General features: G+C 40.6%; 1 protein-coding gene across 1 annotated transcript in view; it reads right to left on the bottom strand.

The window, feature by feature from the left end:
• The window catches only part of CFAP54 (cilia and flagella associated protein 54), a 372948-nt gene that overhangs the window by 10191 nt on the left and 340942 nt on the right, over nt 1-21815 (bottom strand). The window lies entirely within an intron of this gene.

Genomic DNA, 21815 nt, shown 5'->3' with positions numbered 1-21815 from the left:
TCTCAAATTGTAATCACCACCTGTCAAGGGAGGGACCTGGTGGGAGGTGATTGGATCACAGGGGTGGTTTCCTCCATGCTGTTCTTCTGATAGTGAGGGAGTTCTCAGGAGATCTGATTGCTCGATAAGTGTCTGGCATTTCCCCTGCTTGCTCTCCCTCTTGCCTGCTGCCATGCTCTCTCTCGGTTGCTTCCCCTTTGCCTTGCACCATGATTGTAAGTTTCCTGAGGCCTCCCCAGCCATGCAGAACTGTGAGTCAATTAAACCTCCTTTCTTTACAAATTACCCAGTTTCAGGTAGTATCTTTATAGCAGTGTGAGAATGAACTAATATACCCACCCATGAGACCTAGAGACTTTAAGGGACTTGCCCAAGGTCTCTCAGCTATTTAGTATCAGAGCCAGGATCCACACCTAGGAAGACAGGCTCTCAGAACCTGTCCCTCTCCAATCTGCAGCACTGCCACTCCCCTACCTGACAACTATGCTCTGAGTTCCCTCCCGCCATGTCTGTCAACCATTGGCAAGTCCAAGGCTTTCCATGAAACGCTCCTGCTTCATGCAGCCTCTCCCACTCCCCTGAATCAGACTCCTGCTCCACCCTTGGCTCAGTGCTCTCTATTTTTTTTTTTTTTTAAGACAGAGTCTCACTCTCTGGAGTGCAGTGGTGTGATCTCCGCTCACTGCAACCTCCACCTCCTGGGAGGCCATTGTCCTGCCTTAGCCTCCCGAGTAGCTGAGATAACATGCTCGGCTACTTTTTTTTTTTTTTTTTTTTTTTTTTTTTAGTAGAGACAGGGTTTCACCATGTTGGCCAGGCTAGTCTTGAACTCCTGACCTCAAGTGATCTGCCCGCCTCAGCCTCCCAAAGTGCTGGGATTACAGGCGTGAGCCACCGTGGCCGGCTGTGCTCTCTTGGCATGCTTTTCCAGCTCAGCTTTTGGAAATTTTACAGACGACTCTAGGGCTGCCATAGGGAATTAGAAATCTTTTATGTTTGCTTGCTTGTTGTAAATATCTTTGAGTCCAAATTGTCCGGGAAAGGATACCAAGGTTCCATTCCCTAGGTCAGGAAAGGCTTTGTGGAGATAAGGGAATAAAACAGACTGGCAGATAAAAGACTGTGAATTAGTTAGTTCAACTAGGTTACACTTGAAGGAGCTATTTGAAAGAAATGGTGATGATTTTGTCTGCCTAGAGAGGATGAAAGTCTGAAATAGTAAGAAGAAGGGAAAGGAAATTAATCAAGTGGGGGCATAACGAAGGGGGTTCATTAAAATCTGGCCTGAATTGAACTTGTTTGGGAAAGTTTTGAAAGCCATTAGAGAGTTAAAGGTTATTTGCCAACGCTTTATTTTATATGAGTTTCTGCATGATTACTACATTCTATCATAACAAAGATTTTATTACTTGTGCTTTTGTGTTCCAACAATTTTCCTTAATCAAAAGGAAAATCATGTAGTCTTCAAAGAATCTACGATTTTTCTCAATCCAATTAGATTTTGTTGAGCACCTACTCCGAGGCCTCTTCCTTCTCTCTGCACACTGTCAGTTACCTTTTCTTCAATTCTAAGCATTCCATGACCAAAAGAACAGAGGTGGAGGAGCCAAATTCTTACTAATCAATTAGGCATGCCTATTCTTTTAATTGATAAGTGGGATATTGAACAATTGAGAGATTTGTGATATGGATGGATTTAACTTTGCCTCCTTTCAAAAACCTTAAAGCACAGGGAGCAAGAGCCATGAAAAAAAACTTTAATAGCTTAAAGCAAATAGTATTTTCATCCAGCGTTCTCACATATGAGTTTCGCCACCATATTTTCTATTTTTTCTTAATACATCACTTTTCTCTGAAGTTAATGATTTATTGGATTTTTTTCTAGACTGGGGAAAAACACGCATTCTAAAGTAGAAAGGATAATATGATACGAGCTTACTTAAGAATCAATATCATGAATGACTGGTGATCCATCTCATAAAGGTTCCAGATGAGAGGGACATAGATATATTTGCTTTCACTGTACTTTATATGATTAAGAAAATCCCAATACCAGCAATAATAGATATTATTCTCCCCAATCTAACAGGAATAGCATCCAACTCTCAGGAAGGTAACAGGGCTTTTCCACAGCTCTGACAAACCATAGAAATTTCACACTTTGTGAAGAAAGAGATTATCTTTTCATCACCCTAACTTTTGTGTTAATAAAACTTTAAATATGACAAAAAAGGGGTTTTTTAAACATAATATGAGATCAAATGGTTATATTGGTGAGACAGTAGAAATCTTTTTTTTTTTTCTTGAGACGGAGTCTTGCTCTGTTGCCAAGCTGGAGTGCAGTGGTGCGATCTCAGCTCACTGCAACCTCCACCTCCCAGGTTCAAGTGATTCTTCCTGCTGCAACCTCCCAAGCAGCTGGGACTACAGGCACATGCCACCACACTCAGCTAATTTTTGTATTTTTAGTAGAGGTGGGGTTTCACCATGTTGGCCAGGATGGTCTCGATCTCTTGACCTCGTGATCCACCTGCCTTGGTCTCCCAAAGTGCTGGGATTACAGGTGTGAGCCACTGCGCCCAGCCAGTAGAAATCTTTTAATATTAAATACTAAATAAATAACATTATTTTGGTTGGGCACAGTGGCTCACGCCTGTAACGCATTTTGGAAGGCCGAGGCAGGCGGATCATTTGAGGTAAGGAGTTCAAGACCAGTCTGGCCAACATGGTGAAACCCTGTCTCTACTAAAAATACAAAAATTAGTCAGGTGTGGTGGTGCATGCCTGTAATGCCAACTACTCAGGAGGCTGAGGCAGGAGAATCGCTCAAACCCAGGAGGTAGAGGTCACAGTGAGCCAAGATTGTGCCATTGTACTACAGCCTGAGCAACAGAGCAAGACACCGTCTCAAAAACAAAACGAAACAAAACAAAAATAACATTATTGTAAAAGGCATTTTGCAGAGAATAAGAAAATTGGAAATTAGAAGATGTAGGAGAGAAAGCATTTGTGCAGAGAATTGGTTCAAATGTTACATTGTCTAAGAATAGAAGAATAGATTATTCTTGAATCACCATCACCATCACTACCATTGTCATTGTCACTTTACAACGACAGAGCCACAGCTGTGCCTGGCATTTCCTTGAGCTCTAGAGCAGAATGCACCTATTAATAAAGGACAGTTCTTGCTTAGACACATCATCCCACATGCACAGACAACCAAACATTTCAGCCAAACCCAAAACATTTCAATAACATGAGGGGTTCTGTCTCCCTTCTCACATCTAGGTGGATGTTTTGAACAGTGGCCTCTTTATTGGAATGCATGAGAAGCACCTCCATGAGACAGGATATATTGCAGGAAACTGCAGCCACTGAAATATTTGTTTAAAAATCAATTTCAAGTTATGTTTATTGTTTAGAGTTGTGGTATAATAAAAAATAAACATTTGGTCTTTGTCCTGGGTTCCTGGCACAGAGCTCCTAAAACAGTTGGAACTGACCATCTTTTATATACTAAGGGGTAGGGGGAGTGATTAAACCCAATCACCAATAGCTGATGATTTAATCATTCATACCCATGTAATAAAACTTCCATAAAAATGCATAAGGATGGGTTCTGGGGAGCTTCCGGGATGGTGCACAAGTAGAGCACAGGGAGGGAGGGGAGCTCACCAGGAGAGTGCTGGGAGGGAGGGCAGCTCACCAGGAGAGTGCTGGGAGGGAGGGCGGCTCACTGGGAGAGGGCATGGCTGCTTCTTGCCCCTTCCCTGTGCTCTGCCCTATGCATACCTTTTATCTGGGGTTCCTGTATCCTTTACAAATTGGTTATCATAAATAAAGCACTTCCCTGTGTTCTGCCAGCTGTTCTATCAAATTACTGAATCTGAGGGGAGGGTCCTGGCAACTCCTAAATATCTAGTTGGGCAGAAGTGTAGGCATTCTGGGAACCCCATTTGCAGCTGTCATCTGAAGTGAGGGAAGTCTCACAGGACTGAGGCCTTAACTGTGGGGTCTGTGCAAACTCTGGGTAGTTAGTATCAGAATTGAATGGAATCATTGGACACCCAGTTGGTGTCAGAAAATCATAGAATTGCTTGGTGTCAGGAAAAGCTGCACAACTGTCATACCTGGTATTATGCAAACCAGGGCAGTGCTCAGCTAGAGAATACCTTTGGGGTCACTGGTGCCTTTCCCTCCTTGGCACCCAGTCTGCACGCACAGCCCTTCATACCCTATTCCAGGCTCAGCCAAGGCACCACTTGATGAAAAGTGATAGACTTGACAGTATCACCTCCACCATGGGCATGTGCTCTTTATAGGGAACTATTTAAGAAAACCATTCTATACAACCAAAGGAGACCCTTAAGAAAATAGTGAAAGTTTAGGCCGTACATATTCAGACTTACTCTGACTGCTCAAGACTCCAAGGCCTAGAGAAAAACGCCTTTGAAATATGACACCATACTGTGTAGAAAGAACAGCAGCTCTCTTTCCCCAGGAAAGAATTTTTCAACCTGTAAAGAGCTAATAAAGGGTCCCAAACAGGGAACACTCCCTCTAAACTATCAAAAGCTCCAATTAGAGCAGGAAGCATGAGTTACACAACCAACAACCCTACAATAACCTGCACAGGGTGTAGAGGCCTGATACAAGTTCAGGGCCAGTGGTTCAGGGCTCATAACTGGGGGCTGGAAGGAAAAGTGGAAGGAAGCGGTTTCTTGGACGAAGTATTTAAGAGAAATGGCTACATTCAACGTGTTAAAAAACTAAATGTCTTTTCCTCATTCTCTGTGATTAGATGTGATTAATTATATCTTTACCTTTATTTTCAGGGAATGGTTTTAAAACTTTGCTAAGACCTCATTTTTACACTCTGAGAAAATAGTTTCTGTGAGTAACGAAGCCTGAGTTTATTGACTGGATATAGACCAGGGTCTGGCTTATGGAGTTTTATTTCGTTCATAAATTAACTGTTATGATGGAGGTCAAAAGAGAATGTGACTGAACTATGGGTCATGTTGTATAATGTATTTTTAATCCTAAGTGGGTGACACATGTATGTTTCCCCTTCCTTCTACATTAAAGAGAAACCTTAAGCCAGGAAGCATGTTTCTTAGTTCCTTCAGACTCTTCTAATTCCAATAAATAAAGATTATGTATTCATCACCAGTCAGGGATCTTCATTTTCTATTTTTTGAGTTCATTGTTGGGAAGCCGACTCTGACATGGAACTTAGCTGTCAGAAAGTTTATTAGGATTAGGGAATACCCTTGAGATCACAAGCCATGGGGAAAGGGAAGGAAGCAGAGTTAGGCAGAGGGAGAAGCTGGGCTGCAATGCAGTCACAATAAAGGGCTTTGTCAACCCCATGGGGGAATTTTGAGGCTGGGGTGGCCCTTCAGAGTGGTCCTGAATTGTGGTGGTGGTGGGGTTGGGTCTTTGTACACCCACATCAACCAGTAATTGGATGTGGGCTTCCCTCCAGAAAGAGTTCATGTCCTTCAGTTGAAAGAAGTTGCTAGAGAGGGTTGAGAGTTGAGGGCTGTCGGCCATCACATTCCCAGAGCTGAGAAAATGAAGTTTTCAATCCTGAAGGGGAGGTTTGCATGGCTCAATGCAGGAGCCACGACAGGCATGAAGATTTAATTTAGTGGTTATACTACTAATAAACAAACAGCAATATGGCTACATGCATAATACTATATAACCAATACAAGCTGTGAGAGATTTAAAGTAATAACTAAGAACTCATACCAAATTTCCAGATGTTTCTTTTCTGGGTCATGGTAAAGTAAGCCTAATACATTTCCAGCATCACTTACATTAATCTATTACTTGATTACCCTTAGGAATACTCCATGCTCTAGAATGTAAGAAAAACTAGAGATTAAAGAGGAGTAAAAATTAGATTCAAAAATAATATCTTCCTGTAAACTTAAATATGAAGAAATTCAATAATTCTACCTGAATTCTAACTTAACTTGAGAAGTTCTGTATGGAAGCTCTAGAACTTTCCATAACATTTCCAAAAGTTGAAGCTAGAAAAGCATGGGTGTCCAGAGAGCACTGAGCCAAGGGAAGGAGCAGGAAACTGAGTCAGGTGGGAGACGGAGAGGCTGCACAGAGCAGGGGCGTTTCATACAGAACCTTGGACTTGCCAGTGGTTGGCAGACACGGTGAGAAGGAGCTCAGAGCATAGTTGGGAGCTGGGGGAGTGCCCAGGTGTGGATCCTGGCTCTGACACTAACTAGCTGAGAGACTTTGGGCAACTCTTCAGGCCTCAATTTCTCACATGTAAAAAAAGGATGATAATAGTATCTATCTTAACTAGAAAAAGGAATCTGAAGCCACAGGCTTAACTTCAGAATGTACTTAGGTATTCATTTCCTACTGCTGCTGTAACAAATTTACCACAAACTTAGTGGCTTACAACAACATGAATTTATTCTCTTATAGCCCTGTAAGTTGGAAATCTGAAATCATTTCCCTGGGCTAAAGTCAAGGTGTCAGCAGGGCTGGTTCCTTCTGGAGGCTCTAAGGGGAGAATCTATTTATTTGCCTTTTTCAGCTTCTAGAGGCTGCCTGTATTTCTTGACTTGCACCCCTTTCTTCACCTTCATGGCTCATCACTCCTGTCTCTGCTTCCGTCATCACATGGTCGTCTCCTCTTCTGGTGTCAAATCTCCCTCTAGCTCCCTCTCATAAGGATACTTGTGATGACATTTAGAGATCACCTGGATCATCTGCCCCTCTCCCCATCCTTAACTTAATCACATCTGCAAAGTCCCTTTTGGCATATAAGGTAACAGATTCTGGGGGTTAGGATGTGGACCACTGTGCAGCGCCATTGTTCAACCTACCACAACATGTCTGAAATGCAATGGTTTAGTCAATAAAAATATAATATTTGTATCACATTTGCTCCAAAGAGCTTTGGTAGTTGAAGTTATTGAATTATTTCTATTTAAAAATTCATGGCATGCCTGCAAATGCCTATTGTGCCAAAAATTATTAGGTTCACTAAAGTATATACTTGCACCTCTACAATGCTCTAATCACATCCTTGTGTGTTAGATTGAGACTGATAGGGTATAAGCAAAAATTCTGACAGCTACTCCAGGCAGCCTCTCAGAAATGTTCACCCTAATTTATTGTCCAAATTAGGATTTTTTACAGAGTAAAAGGAATTTACGTATTTGTGAATCACAACTGTAACTCGACACATGTAAATTGTGATTGTGCCCGGCAAACTGGGATGTATGGTCACTCTATGTAAAAATATCCTGTAAAATCCTCTACCCCTCTTTTCTCCTGCAGTGGTTTCCTCAGAGGTCATGCAGTGCAGACAGCACAGTTACAAGTTGAAGGAGAGTGGCCCAACCCTCACTGGGCTTTGCATGAGAAAGAAACAACCCTTTATTGCCACTGAGATTTGGTGCTTATTTGTTAGCACAGCAGAACCTACTCTATCCCAACTACAACTTATGCACTGGCAAGCTTGTTCTATCCTCACTGTATTTCTGAAAAGGGGGAAATTCCATTACAGTAAAGGTGTAGTTCCATTTAAACGTCAGGGATTGGAATCTCAGCAGCAAAGTTATAACAAGAAATGGTATTACTGGCAACCTCATAACTGGGTTCCCTCCTGAAGGGCTCTGTGGACTCTGCCTGTGGGTTTTTGACCTGCGATATAGAAATGAAAAAGCCAGAGTTCTAACAATACTTGGCATTTCTTGATGCTTTTTTATGAAGGAGCTCACTGGGCCTAACTTCTAGCAACTAGGAATGGGAGGCTGTTTTTTAGAACAAAGGCTTTATAAAGAATATGAACTAAAGTTTGCATTTTGTTCCTGGGACTTCGTTGCCTAGAATCAAAGCATGACAGGCTTTGTTAGCAGCTCCCACTGCAGTAGCAAACCAGAGGACAGACCTTGTGTGTCCAGTGGAAAGAAATCCTGCTCATGCTGACTTCTTTATTCACATCAGTATACATCACTACCAGCTGCAAACTGTTCTTATAAGGCAGCCAACAGTAACTGGCAATTTCTTATAGCAACTCTAGTAAAATCTATAACTTACAAAGAAATTGCACATAAATTATTTAACTCTTTTTAGTATTTCTAACTCGAACAATTAGCCTTTGTCAGTTAATATTAATAAGATGATGTAGAGAAGCAAAGGGCAAGAAAAAAGTAGTAGGAAGGAGAGAAGAGGAAAAGGAGGAAGGGTAGTAGTAGGCAGAAGAGGAGCACTTTCGCTGAGTGCCACTGAACAGTCACTATTTACTATGTGCTAGATACCGCACAAAGCACTTTGGGCTAATGATAATTCTGTTGCCAAAATAAAATGTGATAATATTCTTAATTTTTTTTGTTCATCAAAAGGATAGTTTAATGGCTCTCCACAGAATTTAGCTGAATGAAAAAAGGCCAATCTCAAAATGTTACATACTATAAAATTCCTTTTATGCAACATTCTTGAAATGACAAAACTGCCAGTATGGAGAACAGATTGGTGGTTGCCAGGAGTTAAGGAGGGGGTGGAATTACTAAAGGACAACAGAGGGGATCCTTGCTGTGATGGAAATGTTCTCTATCCTGATTGTATCACTGTCAATATTTGGGTGTGACATGCAGCAGTTTTGCAAGATGTTACCATTGGAAGAAACTGAGTAAAGGATACACAGTAACTGTATTATTTCTTGTGACTGCATGTGAATCTCTACAATTATCTCAAAATAAATAGTTTAATTTAAAAAGGATGGTTGAAAAATAATATCAAGAATATATATATTATCTGCCACAAATACTTACCAAAAAAAGATACATATTAAAATGGTCATTTACTCTTTGAAATTTACAAACATTTAGATAGGTTAAGTAAGAGTTACTAATGAAGGGAGTTGTTAAAGGTCAAATGAACAAATGATTCATTTCACATTATTTTAAGGCTGGAAACATAAAGATGACCACAATGTATTGAATGCTTACCACTGGCATTGTACTGGCACTATACTAAATGTGTTAAACATTGCTTCTAATGTAATCCTATCGGAGAAATAGCTTTCACCAATTTATAGATAAGGAAGTGACGCCTAGGGAAATAACTTGTCCAAGGTCATACAACCAATAGGTGGCGGAACCAAGAATCAGTAAACTATGTTTTTGTCAACCAAGATACATTGCTTCAGAGACCTTCAACGAATCTAGTTGACCTGAGGTCTTTCAGGACTAATGACTTGTTCGCAAGGGCAAAACTGGGACTAGAACGCGTGCTAAGTGCTCTTCCTAACATATTATGCTACCACAAGTGGTTGAGAAAAGGACATAATGGCATTAGCAGCTTAAGATATAGGTGGAATAGATGCAAAAATCTCAAATGGCTAATGCCCAAAGTCAACAAGGGAAATGGGTAAATTCATACCTGCTTCTTCTTTATTTATTTAAATTTAAAAACATCTGTCAGGAGACTTTCCAAAGGTTTGCCAATTGACTCAGCTCTATGAGGCAAAAATTAAACATCCTCCTAAGATGAAAATATAATTCCATTGCTAAAGGTCTAGTTTTCTAACCAAGGTGAAACTTTTTGGTAAACTGAATGAAGGAAAGGAAACTAAACATTGAACTTGATTTCCAGCAAAATAGAAAGCAATGAACAGATTTGCTAATGATTCCCCTGTCTCTCACCTGCTGTGAACGTACACAAAATGACTAAACTTCAGGAAAGTGTGCCTTTGAGGCTGCAGTGCAGTTGTATCCAGAATGAGGCCAGACTTGGTTTATCAAGGAGTGCATATACTTCTCATCACGTTCACAGTAAATACACAGTATCAGGTTCATCATGATATCTCAGTTTAAATTATATCCAAGTATTATACCCCCAAATTGCACATCTAACAAAAGTGGAACTGCTACTTTGAGCACGGATAACACAAAGGCTCCAGGTTCCTTGATGAAGGACAGCATATTTCACCTTGACACCTTTGCTGGCAAATCTCTGAGAGATGAGAGTTTTGGAAATGGTATAAACAGCTTAGCCTTTTCTTAGCATTTTGAAGAGCACATTAATAGCCTGGCCTTTTCTTAAGGGCTTTCTTTTTCCCTTAGCCAAATTTGACAGTTAGAAGTGAACAGTAAGTGGATGGAATCAAAGTCAGTGCTGTGTTTTAAAAGTAGTGTGGAATGGATGTCATCTGGCATTGTCTTCAAAAGACTATAAGAATATTAAGTGGATGTCTCATGAACTTACATACAAAGGATACTCTTCACTTGAGGACAGAATGATAATGTCTCACAGAAGAAAGATGTAATTATAGATGCCCATAAAATTTATTCAGACATGTCTTGGTTTGTAAAAAAAAAAAAAAAAACAGAGAAAAGAAAGAAAGTCTGTAGCTCTCAACTTAACCAAAGGAAGTATATTAGTATAATTAATTTTTAAATAATTAGTAAATACCTACTACAGAATATGTAGAATCTTGTAAATGACAGTTTAGAGAGTACTGCCATTACTACCATTTGGGAAATCTTGTTTCAAAGAAATCAAGGGTCATACAGTAATGTAATAAAATTTGCCAATGGATATTAAATAGCCTAGCACCATCCTCTAGGATTTTACATGCTAAAAAAAGTGAAGTGGAAGCTCTTCCACATCAATAGCGTACATGCAAGCAAGTCCCATCCAGTACCCAGAAAAACTGCATAGATTATTTCAAAGGTTGCTTTGAGAATCCACCTAGTTTATCCTCTACCGTGTGGGTCTAAACACACTCAAAAATTGCCTAAGCAGGTTCCTAAGAACAGCCTCTGCTCAGAGGAGGAAAATACCTAGTTTTATTGGATGTCATGGTAGATGGCATTTTCCCCAAATGGCTACAACAATAGTTCCTAAACCACATTCCCTTCTTAAAAGTTGACTTCAAGCCCTCCAGTGAAGGAATAGAGTCTATGTCCAACCTTGAATCAGAGTGGATTCTGCACTACTGAGGAAGAATCATTATGTGATTTTAAGGCTAGGGCATGGATGGTGATAGAGCATCTACTTCGTTCTCTTGTGAGGCTCACTCTTGAAACCCTACTACCATGTTGTGAGGAGGCCCAACCAGCCACAGAGAGAGGTCACAAGTTATGTTCCAGACCATGGCCCAAGTCTGTTCTCAGCCCCCGGCCAACAACCAACAGCTGATGGCTGACAACCAGCATCAAGCACCAGACTAAATGAGCCTTCAGCAATTCCAGCCCCCAGCAGTTGAACCATCCCCAACTTTCTAGTTTTCTCAGCCAAACTACCTCATGTCCCAGGTATCTTGGAGCAGAAATAACTTACTCCACTATGCCCTTCCCAATAAGTAACCCACAGAATCCTTGACCTAATAAAATGGTGGTTGTTTTATGCCACTAAGTTTGGGGTGCTTTGTTACATAACTAAAGTAACAGGGACAGATGGGAATGGGAAGATGTGTGGTTAAATGCGATGTATGCAGCCATTCCTTGCACTTGCATTATTCCAGCCCTCTTTCATGAGTATACTCAGAGGCTTCCTTCTACACTTCGTGTTGTTCTTCTGCTACAGCCACTCCTTAGGGAATTAAATCTACTTGTAAGGGTCTCATTCCAAGTGAAATTGGATAGCTCTTAAATGAGAGTAATAGTAACTAACTATTTTGCTTACATTGTGGCAGGCACTGTTCTAAGAGTTTTACATGGATTAACTCATTTAATCCACACAACGACCTTGTAAAGTAAGTACTATTTTCATTCTTATTTTACAAACAGAGAGATCAAAGCATTGAGATTAAACAAGTTGCCTAAGATTATACAACCAGAAAATAGAGCTGAGCTGGGATTTGGAGCCAGGCAACTAGACTCTCCAGAGTCTGTCCACTAACCACACATACTGCTTCACAAATCCGGGTTCTAACTCTCTCTCAGGGACATATTAATCTAGTCCCTCCATTTGAATGAGCAAGAATCTTCAGACTGAAAAGGCTCAACAGAGCCATCTTAATATACTGACAATGGTTAACAACAGGCTCTGGAGTCTGCCCGACTCGGCTATGACAGTTACCAGCTGTGTGGCTTTGGGCAAGTCTTGTCACCTGGCCCACTTCATTCTCGCCATCTTTGTGCAAAACAATCATCCATTTTAAACACAAAACCATTGTCTTTGTATGTAAGCACAAGACACATCCCTTCCTTCTAGACTGTCAGCCTTTTGGGGTCAAGGACTCTGTCTTTCCCATCTGATATGGTTAGGCTTTGTGTTCCCACCCAAATCTCATCTTGAATCATAATCCCCAGGCATTGAGGGAGGAATCTAGTGGGAGGTGATCAGATCATAGGGGCTGTTTCCCTCATGCCATTCTTGTGATAGTGAGTGAGTTCTCATGAGATGTCACGGTTTTATAAGCAGCTCTTCCCCCCTCACTTTTTTTTTTTCCTCTCTCTCCTGCCACATGTAAGACACGCCTGCTTCCCCTTCTGCCATGATTGTAAATTTCTTGAGGCCTCCCCAGCCATGTGGAACTGTGAGTCAATTAAACCTTTTTTCTTTATAAATTACCCAGTCTCGGGCAGTTCTTTATAGCAGTATTAAAATGGACTAATACACCATCTCTGATTCCTCCAGTGAGTCCAGCCCAGTGCCTTGTACTCAGCTGCAGCTTGTAAACTGAGTTGACTTTTTTTTTTTCTAACTTTTCTCTTACTTTGTCTTTGCATCAAGGGCTTTTAGGATTTGTCTCATTCTCTTCATCCCCCTGAGCAAAACCATAAATTATACCCTACTGAGCCTACTGCCAAAGCTAAGGCTTATTTTCTGCTTCGTCTTCCAAAGGTCTTCCTAATCAGCGGAAAATGCTTTCATAAATGCCCTGATCATGTGTGTATCTTTCTAAGGATATTCTATTACTTTCCAATCATTTTCCAAAGCAATTAAAATTTGTAATTATGGGCCATAAGAGCACCCACTAACTTAACTTCATAGAGGGAACTAGTGAACCCTTCTAAAAAGATATCAGAAGTGTATCACCTTCAGAGAAATGGTGAGAGAATGCTAGAAGAACCATGGAGTGCTGCTTAATTCTCAGGCCTCTTTTCCCAACCATGTACTGTAATTGCTTCTGTCATTGTCTGTCTCCCCCACTAATCTGTGGGCCCTCTTGAAAGCAGGAACTCTGGCTTTTACTTCTGTACCCCAGGACCTAGCCCAATGGCTGGTACAAAGGTGGCACTTCACAAATGTTTACTGTACAAATAACTGAAATCAATGGCCTCAAAATCACTGTTAATGGCAGGACTAGAACTGCAGCCCAGGGCTATCTCTAGAAGATGTATCATGAGTCATTCCTGCATTTAACAAACTTTTTTTGAACATTTGTTGGGGACTAAACACTGGGCAAAGTACTGAGAATAAAACATAGCAAGACTCAATCTTATTGTATAAGACCCAACCTGCACTTGTACAGGAGACAAATATGCAAGCACATCATAATAACACATTTATTTTGATAAAAACTATTAAGTACAAAGTTATAAACCATGGGCTGGAGAGGAAATTGATGAAAAGAAAACTGTTTGAGTTAGGTTGAAATGGACTGGATGTGTTATTACTCATTTTTACATGATAACTCAGCACCAGATAAGATGCTAGCATTGCAGAGCAATCACTGCAGCTGACAGGCAGGAGTCATAGGGGCTATGAGGGGTGATAAGATATAGGTAGTCACATGACAGAATCAATATATGAGACATAAAATTAAAGGTGCAAATGCCTAAATAAAGTATGTTAACTTACTAGAATAAGAATTATTTTAGTAACCAGCATGTGGTTATCAATATCTGATCATAAACATATCAAAAATTATACTTTTGGGCTGGCACAGTGGCTCATATCTGTAATCCCAGTGCTTTGGGGGAACAAGATGGGAGGATCATTTGAGACCAAGAGTGGGAGACCAGCCTGGGCAACACGATGGGACCTCATTGCTATAAAATAAAATAGCTGGGCATGGTGGCATGTGCCTATAGTCCTAGCTAATCAGAAGACTGAGGCAGGAGAATTGCTTGAGCCTAGGAGTTTAAAGTTAAAGGGAGCTATAATCACACCACTGCACTCTAGCCTGGATGACAGAGATCTTGCCTGTAAAAAACAAAACAAAACAAAACAAAAAACATAATTTAAAAAATCGGAAATAAGAAACTATAAACGTACTAAATTCAACCATATAAAATGGAATGCACATTAATAATGTACTTGATAATGTTGTGTAAATCAATAGAATTTAACCATTATTAAGGATTTTTAGATTAAATTCAAAAAGAAAACATATTACATAGACTAATTTATGTTCAACAGGAGCTTGAGAAAAAATGGAGATATTACGCTGTAGTGATGTTTTTCAGAGTAAAGGAGAGGCATTTTTTATTACAGCATAGATTCTTAGCTGCTCCTTTCCACCTCAGCCTCTTTTGTGCTGTCAGCTGTCCTGCTAGTAATCTCACCTCCACATGCCTCTGCTCTCCTCTTGCACCTGCCCAATAAAATAACACGTTCTATTGGCATTTTCAACTCCATTCCTACACTGAGAAAGCTAAGTGTAGTTAAAGAAAGATCAAAAGCCAGGAAGCCTAGTGCCCCAACCAATTTATGACTTTTACATTTCAATGTGGCCCTCAATCCTTATATTTTCCCTGGATCAGCTTCCTCACCCATCACACTCAATGACTATGAAATTCAAGATCTTTATCTCTCTGAAGACAATTCCCTCAGCCCGCTGCCTGACTTCAACAGTAGCTAAACTTGCCTCTAGTTCACTGAATAACTTAAAACCACTGGGTGAACTCCCCAGCTTCTCCTGCCCTTCTGTTACAAACTTACATCTTTTTCCACCTTGATCTGCCATTCAGAGACCTAAAAAAAGAGGTGTTTTTCCTCTGCTTCCAGTCAACTATCCTACTTGTGCTGTGGCTATCTTTCTGTTCCCTATCATGTCACTTAGGGCTCTGCTCCATCCTTTGTCCTTCTCTCCCCTAGACAGGTAATTTCTACTGCTGCTGCTATCCTAATGATGGCAGCAGCCACTCCAGATCGCCTACCACTGCCATCACACCAGCTGCAGCAGGGAGGCATGGCTGGGGCTGCACACTCCATGGAGCCAGTGGGAGCCCCACACTCCCAGGGATAGCTGCAGCTGCCCAAACCAGGGCTGTAGACCTGGGCCTCCCACTTCATGGAACAGGCAGGATCACCACTCCAACCTCCATCCCACTAGCACACCTGCAGCTGCCCAAACTGCAGCTGTAAACTCAGGTATCCCTACATTCTTGGGGGCCCAGGAAGTCTTAGAAGTGCCTGCTCCCACTGCCTGGCTTCTCCTTGCTGTTGGCACCTGCTCCAATCACAGAGCAAAGTCGGGGCCAAGCCTGCGTGTAATGAATGGCAGCAGGAGGCAGACAGGTTCCTGGGCAGAAGGGGGCAGGTCCCTGGCAATGTCCCACTTTCAGGCCAGGGAGGGCCTGAAGGCTGGGGGCTGGGTTGCCAGTACCATTGACCAGAGTGGGGACTTGTGGTGCCTTTTCCGGGCCCACCCTTGGCCACCTATGGACCAATTGGCATGCATCCCTTCCCTCTGAGGCCCATAAAAGCCCTGGGTTCAGCCAGGGCAGAGTAGACGATGGGACAACCAGGTGCAGAGAAGAGCTACCCTCTCTGCTGATAGCAGGAGACGTCAGGATTACCAACAGCAGAGAGAAGCTACCCACTCTAGGGCCTCTTCTCTGCTGAGAGCTTCAGAGACCTGCAGAGATGCTGGGACTACCTGCTGCAAAGAGGAGTAACCCACTCCAGGGCCTATTCTCTGCTGAGAGCTGCAAACATCAGACCAACCTGCCTACAGAGAGGAGCAACCCACTCCAGAGCCTCCTCTCTGCTGAGAGTTGCAGAGACGACAGGACAACCTGCCTGCAGAGAAGAGCTTCCCACTCCAGGGTCTCCTCTCTGCTAGGAGCTAAACACTCATTGGGACACCCTGGCTGCAGAAAGGAGCTACCTGCTGCAGGTCTCCTGTGAGCTGTTCTATTGCTCAATAAAGCTCCTCTTCATCTTGCTCACCCTCCACTTGTCTGTGTACCTCATTCTTCCTAGTCATAGGATAAGAACTCAGGGCTGCCAAATGGCAGGGCTAAAAAAGCTGTAACACAAACAAGGCTGAAACATGACCTTTGCTCACCATGTTGCAGGAGAAAAGAAGGAGAGAAGAGCTGTGGCCCTTCTGGGACCCCAGGCCTGGAAGATCCCCAAGCCAAGGCTGTTACTTCTTCTTTGAGATCCTGCAGTTCCTGGCATCTCCAGGCTTCTGGGCACCACTGTGTTCCCCACTGCCAACCAAGGAAGCTGCTTCTGGTTCGCCTGGTCCAGCTGCAGCCTTGCAGAGAGCTGGCGCCCATGCCAGCACCTAGAGCTGCCTGCCACACTGCAGCAGCCAGCATGTCTGACTGCACAGTGGCCAGACCCCATGCTTGCTCACACACTCCTTGCTGCTCCACACCTGACTTGCCCTTGGCAGGCATGGGATCCAGGTCAGTAGCGTGAGCCAAGCGCAGGCTGCCATTGGGCAGAACAAGCCCAGTGGGCCTGAGCAAAACTCGGGCAAAGGCACCACTAGCCTCAGGTTTCAGGCCAGAAAACCGATACCCCAAAGATCCCATAACACTAACAGCCTCCCTTGACCGCTAATATCCTAACACCCTCCCATGACTGTGTCTCTCTCTAGCTGTTTTCTTACCCTCTCAAATCTTCTTAAAGACTAATCTACACTTTCAACCTTCACTTTCTCACCCCTACTTTCTCACCCCTTATTTACTCCTCAACTCCTTGCAGTGTCTGCTCCCATTATTCTAGTAAAACACCTACTGAGTGTAGTCTAGTTAGAAGTGTAGAGTTAAGCAGACCCATATTTGACTCCTGCCTTCTACTTTTATCAAGCTGTGAGACCTTGCACATTCTGCTAAATTTTCCTATGTATCAGTTTCCTCATCTCTAAAACAAGGATAATAATGGTAACCAACATCATAGGGCTCTTGTCATATTAAATATTTAAAATATTAAATTATTTAAAATAATGTCTGCACATGCCATGTGCTCAATAAGTATTTAATATTAGCTATTAATATTACTACTAGCAGTAGAAATATTTGCATTTTCACGACTATTATCATTATTGTTTATCAGGCACTATGCTAGGTCTGGCTAAAAATCTTGAACTAAAAAAGAAAATCCTACCAAACTCAAGCAGCCAAGACAAACTGCTTTGCAATCTCCTTATATAATATATCTGATATCTTGACCTAGGCTAACCTTTTCCACTTTCAAATCATGATCTGCTCCTACGAACCTCCTCTCCATACTGATTCTGTATGACTCTAGTTCGTTCAAATCACACGCACACACACACACGTACGTGTGTGTAACTGATTAGGCAAATTTATCTGTATCATGTGAACCAATATGAAACTATTTCATTTTTCTAACTACAGGAACTTTAATCTACACTGCCTTTGCAGCAACAAAAGTATCTATACCAATGTTCTATACGTAGCTGGTGGTCAATAATTACTGACAGATGGGAGATCTATTAAAGAACTTAGCCCATTCCATGGTCAGTCACCATGAGAACAAGAATATTTTTAGCATCATGTTTGAATCCTACCTGACAACTTAGAAACGGCAACAATTTGAACCTACACAGGCAATTAAAAATTCTTTTTATTGCTGCCTCACCAGAAATCATATGTAATGATTATTGACATTCCATGATTAATCACTACGAAGGAAAGCATGAGGCACTTGTTCCCTTCCTTCATCTTTCTGCTATTCTCAGTTTCTTTTTGTCACAAGCTGTGCATGTCAATATTTATTTTAATTAGGAAGAGTTAACATAGGCAAAGGTAATTTGTAATAGGTGTGTTCAGTAAGGAACCAAATTGCACAGCAAGATCTCCTGCTAGTGACAAAAACAGCTTCACGAAGGCATGTAATTTCATTTGCCTAACCATTTACTATCCCAGTACTGTTGGTGAGTCTTATTTTCAGTGGAAGTTAGCTGGAAGCCATCTTCCATCTTGGATGGGCAGCGCTTTCACCACTAGGATCTCATGTTGGGATCCTGCAATATAGACCTAATTCTTACAGGATTCAACAATAATCCAAATTACAGACAAAGAAAATAATACCTTTAACATTTGTCCTCTCCTTTTCTATAAATATTTCAAAACAAACTTGGATTCTAAAATTATTCTTAAAACTAGTTGACTACGGGATGAATAATTCACACATGGAGGGTAAAACCATAGTGGGGATGATGATAATAATGATTATTATTATTATTATAAATCTAATATTTCCTAAACAATTGACAAATACTGAAAATATATTATCTACTTTAATCTTCACAACAACTGTGAGAGGTTGGAATTTGTACTTTTTTACATATGAGAAAACTGAGGCTTAGAGAAGTTAAATAACTTGCCCAAGTTCACACAACTAACAAGACTCAAGGCCGAGATTCCAACCTAGACCTGTCAGAAACCAAGGCCTATTGACATTATAAATTGTACATTTTATTATAACAAATTCTTTTTTATAACCTCTATGTTTTTTTTTTTTTTACAAAAGAAAAAGCTTTAAAGCACTTATAGTTCCATGTGGCTGGGAGGCCTCACAATCATGGTGGAAGGCAAGGAGGAGCAAGTCATGTCTTACATGGATGACAGCAGGCAAAGAGAGAGAGCTCATGCAGGGAAACCCCCATTTTTAAAACCATCAGATCTCATGAGACTTATTCACTATCAGGAGAACAGCATGGGAAAGAACCGCCCCTATGATTCAATTACCTCCCACTGGGTTCCTCTCATGAAACACGGGAATTGTGGGAGTTACAATTCAAGATGAGACCTATTTTTAACCACAATTTATCCAAAATTAGACTTAAGCTTGATTTTATTATCAGTGGTCTACCACAGTAAGTCTATACATTTCCATAATAAACAATTAAGTTCCCTGTTTAAAAAGTGGGAAAAGGACATAAATGGCCAAATGAATAAGTTAAGCAAAGACTAAATTTCAGATGTTCAAAACGAAAGGAAATTCAATTCAACTCAAGAACCAATGACCAAGAGATGTGGTGTACAAGGCACTGTAAGAACTCACAGATGAAGATAGCATCACCTCTGACCCCAGGAAGCTAATGAACTAATGGGAAAAATACAGTATAATATTTCACGTCTTACTTCAAATGTCACTTCCTCAGAGAAGTCTTCAGTCTTCCCTGACCACCCTATCTAAGCTGTGACCCCATTCCCTGTCACTCTCCGTCACAGGGACCAGCAAACCTTTTCTGTAAAGGGTGACATAATAAATAAGTTAGGCTTTGTAGGCCATACAGTCTCTGCCAAAATTACCCAACTCTGCTTTTGTAGTGTGAACGCAACTATAGATCATAAGCAAATGAATTAACAAGGCTGTGTCCAATAAAACTGTATTTATAAAACATGCAGTCACCAGATACAGCTCATAGGCTGTAGTTTGCTGACCCCTACTTTAACATATGTTTTCTTCCTGCATAGCACTTAACAAAATCTAAAATTATCTCATTTATTGATTTGTTTACTGTCTATTTCCTGCCACAAAAATAGTAGCTCTAGGAGAGTGGAATCTTTGTTGCTGGTTCACACCTAGCTCTTCAGTGCACAGAAAGGAGTTTCTGACACAGAGATAGTTCTTCTAAACATCTGTCAGCTGACTAAATCAATAAATACCATTTTGCTAAAGGAGAAACACGAATGCCAACCAACACAAGAACTATACTTAGCCTTACTAACAATAAAAATACAATAATGATATACTATTTTCCACTTGTCACACTTTCAACCATTAGAAGAGGAGGAGGAAAACTAGTGTAGATGGGCTGGGCTCAGCGGCTCACACCTGTAATCCCAGCACATTTGGAAACCAAGGCAGGTGGATCACTTGAGGTCAGAAGTACAAGACCAGCTTGGTCAACATGGTGAAACCCTATCGCTACTAAAAAAAAAAAATTAGCCAGGTGTGGGGCGCTTGCCTGTAGTCCCAGCTGCTCAAAAGGCTGAGGCAGGAGAATCACTTGAACCCAGCAAGTGGAGGTTGCAGTGAGCCAAGATCACACCACTGCACTCCAGCCTGGGTGACAGAGCAAGATTCCATCTCAAGAAAAACAAAAAACAAACCCAGAAAACTAGGAGAGATGAATATGTGGGTAAATGGTCCTCTCATCTACTATTGATAGGAGAGAAATGTTGGTGCCACATTTCTGGAGGATTAATTTGCTGTAATATATCAAAATGTATAGACCAATTTTAAAATGTGTGAATAATTGAAGAGATATTTATCTAAAGAAGATACGCAAATGGTCAATAAGCCCATGAAAAGATGCTCAACATCATTAGTCATTAAGGAAATGCAAATCAAAATCACAATAAGATACCACTTCACACCCACTAGGATGACTACTATTAAACACACACACACAAACAGAAAATAAAAAGTCTTGGAGAGAATGCAGAGAAATTGGAACCTCTATGCATTGTTGGTGGTAGTATAAAATTGTACAGCTGCTCAGGAAAACTATTTGGAAATGCTTCGAAAGGTTAAACATAGAATTACCATATGATTCAGCAATTGTGCTAAAGATTTGAAATCAAGGCTTCAGATTTGTACGCTAACGTTCATAGCAATATTACTTACAATAGCCAAAAGTGGAAACAACCCAAATGTCCAGTAACAGGTAAATCCATGAAGAAAAGTGGTATATACATACAATGGAATATTAGTCAATCTTAAGAAGGAATAAAATACTAGGACATGTTACAATGCAGATAACTTTGAAAACATTATGCTAAGTGAAATAAGCCAGACACTAAAAGACAAATATTGGATGATTCTAATATGAGATACCTAGAATAGACAAATTCGTAGAGACAGAAAGTAGAATAGAGGTTACCAGGAGCTGGGGTGGTGGGGGAGGAGGAATTGAGGAGTTATTGTTTAATGGATATAAAGTTTCTATTTGGAATGATGAAAATTTCTGGACAGTGATAGACAGTGGTGACGGTTGCACAACATTGTGAATATACTTAAGGCCACTGAACTGTACACTTAAAATGGTTAAAACTTTAAATTTTATATTATATATATTTTATAATAAAAATGTACGTATACTTTTTTACTCCAAATCCAATCCCTAAGAATTAATTCTGAAGAGGTAATACAGAAGAATGAAATATGTATGTACTAGGATCAATCAACTGCAGAACCCATCAATAAAGATCTAGCTATGTAAATGGCACCTGACAGAACAAATACATAAAAGAAACCATTATGCAGGCATTATATATGACAAAGTAGACTTTTCACATAAAAATTATCCATAAAATTATTATTTGATGAAAAAAGCAAGTGACAGAATGCATGTAAAGTATGATACCATTGATATAAAAATTCTAAAGTTTATCTGTACATAGGGAAAATTCTAGATATACTCTAAATATTAATAGGGGTTATTCTGTGAATTGTAGATTTGAGGTGACTTTAAAAATTATCCTCTTTATAGTTCTTTGTATTAGTTGAATGTTTTTTGAACACAGAATTTTTTTAACCAAAATAATGTGTTATTGTAAACTCATGTTTATCACTTTTTCACATTAATAAGGAGGGTTAGGCCCTTGATACTTACAATTAGATGTTTTCTATATTTCCATTTCATAGCAATAATACTTGTG

Source organism: Gorilla gorilla, chromosome 10 (genome assembly GCF_029281585.2).
Source record: "Gorilla gorilla gorilla isolate KB3781 chromosome 10, NHGRI_mGorGor1-v2.1_pri, whole genome shotgun sequence".
NCBI classification, from domain to species: domain Eukaryota; kingdom Metazoa; phylum Chordata; class Mammalia; order Primates; family Hominidae; genus Gorilla; species Gorilla gorilla.
This window is presented reverse-complemented; position numbering and strand designations above follow the sequence as displayed.